We start from the raw sequence: 5,542 nt of genomic DNA, 5'->3' as shown, positions 1-5,542 counted from the left end.
TATATAGAAATATATTTTTCATTGTTTAATTTAACCTATTAAGTTATGAAAAGTGACGTTCGTGGTGCTGCGGATATACCGGGGTCTTTCCCATTAATTTCACCTACTTTATTGTCCTTATGGTAGCGTTTGGTGGAGAGACAGAGACGGAAAGACTGAGATTGAGAGACAGAGACTAAGAGACAGATATTGAAATAAATCTCAGTATTCTGTTTGGTGTAATGTGGGAGACAGAAATTAAAACAAGAATGAAACTCTAATTTAATTTGTACAAAGAGTAAAATTAGAATTAATTAGTTGAAATGAGGATATTTTAGGTATAAAATGTTATTAAAGTTTCAGTCTCCATCTCTAAAAATTTTAGTCCCCTATGTCCCTACTTTTTGGAGGTATTGAAATACTGAAATTTTAGAGACAGAGACAGAAATTTTAGTACCAGCCTCTGAACCAACAAACAGGATACTAAGTCTCAGTCTCTCAGTCTCTGTCTCAGTACCTCAAAACAAACGCTACCTATGAGTTTTGTTAGATAGACAATAAAGATACGAACAACGTGAATAATAGGCTGTATTCCAAATTTACTAAAATAAAAAATATTTTACTACATTTATCCACCACAATTCTAATCTTTTACTTTAATTTTCACCTTTTTCTCCTTTTATCATAGCTACTTCACTCTTTATTCACTATCGCGTCATCACTAACGCACTTCGCCACCGTCACTGTTACCGTCTGAAGAAGTAACGCGCCGCACCGCCGCTGTACCTTCTTCTCCTATGTGTCGCGTCACTCCAGTGTTCCCTGCAACCGATGCTGCCGTTGCATCTTCTTCTTCCTTGCGTCGCGCCCCCTGTTATCGCCGTCGCCATTGCACCTTCTTCTCCCATGTGTTATCCTTGCAAGAGATGCTGTCACTTTGTGCCTTCTTTTAGGGGGTGTAATCGGTTCGGTTTGGTTTGATTTTGGACCGAAAACCAACCGAACCGACCTGTTCGGTTCTACACTGATCTCAACTGTTCGGTTTGTTGTTGTCTGGACAACCGAACCGAACCAATAGCAGTTTGGTTCGGTCAGTTTTTTCGATTTTTTGAAACCTAATATTCAGAATTTAAATTACCATAAAATAAGTTTAAAACCATCAATAAACTAGAATAACAAGAGTATATCGCATCCAAATTCAATACAAATTTAACTTGTCCCAACAATTAAAATAAAACAAAGACAATTAAAAATGTCTAGCAAACAACAACAACAAACAAATTTTAAAACATACTAAAAACCTAAACCTCCACTTTAAACCAAATAAAAACCAAGCACCCACCATGTTTAATCTAAATCTACACCAGACTCATCATCATCTTCCCCAGTTTATTGGGAACCCCCAACTTCAGGCGTCCGTTCATTGGGCACCTCATTGCTTGTTGGCTGCATATATATATATATATATATAGAACAATAAAAAATTAACATTTGGATAAAGTATATTTTTTGTCCTTAAAGTTTGATAAAAGTTTCAAAAATACCCGTAAGTTTTATTTTGTTTTAATTTTGTCCCATAAGTTTTCGATTTGCATCAAATATACATCTGACAGCTAATTTTTCAAAAAATTTAAGACCAATTCAACAACAATTTCATAAGAACAACCCTCCACACAAACAAATCAACATAATTTTCATGCATTATTGTTAGATTGGTCTTAAATTTTTTGAAAATTTAGCCGTCGAGGGTATATTTGATGCAAATCGAAAACTTTTGGGACAAAATTGAAATAAAATAAAACTTAGGGGTATTTTTAAAATTTTTGTCAAACTTTAGGGACAAAAAGTATACTTTACCCTTAGCATTTTAACTCATCAACAGCACCAAAAGTATTGTTTCCAGCAACAAATTTAGCATTCAAAACCACAGCAGCTCATATATATGCAGCCATATATATTAAGAACATATTAATTATATGCAGCCATATATGCAAAACAAAACCACAGCAGCTCATAAGCAATTTAACAGAATTTAAAGCCAATCAACAGAAATCTACTAAGACATAAGCAGCCCATACACAACTAGCTAGTTTATTTGCATCATTTATACTCACTAACTGCCATACATTAACAATTTGGTCGTTTGCAATTTTCACCTAACTGTTGAAGTAGTTATATTTGTTTTTTTAATACTCACTAACTGCAATACATTATTTTGAGATAATTCAACACAAATATACTAAGACATAAGCAGCTCATAGCCTCATACACAGCTCATAAACAAAACCAAAGCAGCTCATAAACAGAACCATAAGTAATTCATTTTTAAAGCCAATCAACATAATTTAAATAACCATACACATTCAGAGACAACTACCCATATATATTCAAAAAGACACTAAAAGGCAAAACCATTTTATTCAAAGTTTCTAACAAAGTAAACCTTTTCTTTCTCAAGCATTTCTATCCAATCAGACAGCACATGCCCTTTTATAGAATATGCAAACTTGAAACTTCTAAAAAACAAGTTCGTTTTCCATAATTATAAATGTCAAAATAAACAAATGTAATAAGAGGGCAAAAGTATTACTTCCCGATGCTAATCCTATAATTATTGCAAAAACATGGTCTTTATTTCATTAATCACAAATCAATCCTTCCAATCAAAACCCTATAAATCACAAAACAGATTCCAAAAAAAAAAACGCATTTTCCAAACTTTTTATAATCAAAAGGAAAAAGAAGTTCAATCCTAAATCCCTAATACTGACTAATATTATTGCATAAATAAGCCCTTTTATCGCAACTCAAGCAATCCAATCAAATCCTATAAATCACACAAACCTCAACAACCACAAAACACTCTTTTCAACCCAGAATTACATATCTGAACCAAAAACAATTAAAAGAAAAACATATCTAACCTCCGAAGAAGATTTTGTTCGGTTGCTTTTTGCAGAAGAGGGCTCGGTGAGACGGTGACTGGAGTGCTGCTCGAGTTGGACTGCTCGGCCACTGGCGTCTTGCTCGGCAACGGACTGCTGCTCAGCGACGGACTGGATTGGAGTGCTGCTCGGCTTTGGCTTTGTTACGACGGCGACCCTGCGACGGCGATGAAGCGACGGCGACCCTGGAACTGTGGAAGAATGGGAGATAGAAGTGTGGGTGAATGGGTTTAGGGTTCGCGTGAAAGGAGAAGAAGAAAGTTAGGGTTGTGCCGTCCCTGCGACGGCGACCCTGTGACAGCAATGAAGCGGCGGCGACCCTGGAACCGTGGAAGAATGGGAGATAGAAGTGTGGGTGACTGGGTTTAGGTCGCGTGAAAGGAGAAGAAGAAAGCTAGGGTTGTGCCATTGTGGGCTTGTGGCTGCAGTGCTTGGCCCTTTTATACCTAGGTTAAAGGGCAACTTAGTAAAAACACACGCTACTAAACCCTCATTCTTCGGTTTGGTTCGGTTCGGTTCGGTTTCAACATAGGCAACCGAAAATCGAACCGAACCGATCGGTTTAGTTCGAAAAAAACCAAAAAAACTGGTTTTTTCGGTTTTTCTTTCGATTGTTGTAAAATTTGGTTCGGTTCTGCGATAATTTTCGGTCCGGTTCGGTAACTTACACCCCTACCTTCTTCTCCCTTCTGTTGCGCCGCGACCATGCTTTGTGCAAGCAATGCTGCCGTTCGTCATCTTCTCCCCTGTGTCGCGCCGCGCATTTCGGACGAAGAAGCTGGCCCTCTTGATGTGCGTTCGGTCACGTTTGTGCTCCTCGAAAGTAATACCGCCGATCGTCCAGAATCTTCCCTGCGTTGCATCATTTGAGGAATCAACATAACTGCTCGTCTGCCCTGACCTGTAGTGATAATGGATGATTCTTTTTATGTTTTTGGATGTTTCTTTAATGATGGATTGGATATTTCTTTGATTTTAAAGGGATGTTTCTTTCAGGAAGGCGACGCAAAGGGGGCGCAATGGAGGAATTTTTTCTTTCTCAATGTATATTGATTAATTTTAATGGCCTATTCGATATGCAAATAGATTAAAAAAAAAACTTTTGTTGTGATATGTTGTTTGATTTAATAGATGATATCATAGAAGTTTAAAGTTTATCCAACACTTCTTTTTGACATGTAATATTGATTTGATTTTTCAAATCAAACGGATATATAAATCAAATTAGTCTTTAAAAATTACCAATTAAGTCTTTCGTTTTTAGAATTATGATTTCTATTTTTTGTCATATTTCTTTTCACAATTGCTAGTGTATGGTGTGCTGATTATTGATGTGAAAAATTAAACGTTATTATATAGTATTACTATTATATCGACTACTTGATGTGGACACCTTTTAATTGTATTTAATATAGTGCTTGAAATTAATTTATAAGATTTAAATAAATCAAAATGGGTAAACATGCACTAATTAAATAAGGTAAAATGTGGCATTATATAAAAACTTAAAATTCACATTCTACATGCTTTTCAGCCTTAAAACCCTAATTTTTATTTGTCTTCAAATTCGCCTAGCCCCCCAATTATATATATATAAGGAAGTTAACCTAAATGTGCCGTCTCAACTAGCTATTAATTTCTAAAATCAATTTGAGAACTTTAGATTATTCATGATGATATGTCCACCGTATTAAAACTATATCCTGTTATTAAAATATCATAAGATATTCTTCACAGTCCATATTTTCAACCAACATAGACTATATGTTCAGCTTTAACAAAAACTTACATCTGCTATATGTTTGTTTGTTCCACTTTTTGTAGTCTCAAAGAGGGTTTATTTTGGAATAGTATTTATTTTAAATTTTAAATTATTTTATTAAATTTATAATTTTAAAATAAAAATATAAAAATTAATCTCTTAAAAACAATAGAAAAATAGTTGAACAGACACTATAATACCTGTTGAGCCGTTATAGTGTACATAAAAGTGAAACAAATAAATATATGACCAGGAGTGCTATATTGATTGTGATTTTATTTTTGCTTTCGTTGTTTGTATTCTTTTTTATTCTTTTGGCCGTAATTTTGTGTAGTATTGGCTATTTTTTTATGGCAATGTCAAAAGAGATAGTTTAATACTACTGTTGATTCTCCTGTTCTCCTTTTATGTATCGAGTTTCTTTTAAAATATAAAAAAAAAAAAATCCTATGATATTTGTTAATTCTTAGAGTTAAGTTACATTTAGAATGTTAGATCTCTTGTCACCTCTAGCATTTTGAAATAGACTAAGTTTTGAACTAGCAATATATAGTGATATACACAAATAAACCCTAGGCAAATTAAACATGATCTCAATAAATTAGTTAATGAACATACATCAATTCATCAATTTTCATTCTTACTAATTATGAATTTGGCATTGTAACATTTAATTACTACCAAGCATCCCAACTATTTATAAATTATATGTATGCTTCTACAACTTTAATTATGTATGATTTAAACTCTTAAAAAGAATTATTAATGACAAGATACTAAAGTTTTTATAGAAATTTGCAACAAATAACAAATATATATTTAATTAATTTAATGATTGATTTTTCCTTTTGTTTTG

Source organism: Arachis ipaensis, chromosome B05 (genome assembly GCF_000816755.2).
Source record: "Arachis ipaensis cultivar K30076 chromosome B05, Araip1.1, whole genome shotgun sequence".
Lineage (NCBI taxonomy): Eukaryota > Viridiplantae > Streptophyta > Magnoliopsida > Fabales > Fabaceae > Arachis > Arachis ipaensis.
Note: the sequence above shows the minus strand (reverse complement) of the source record.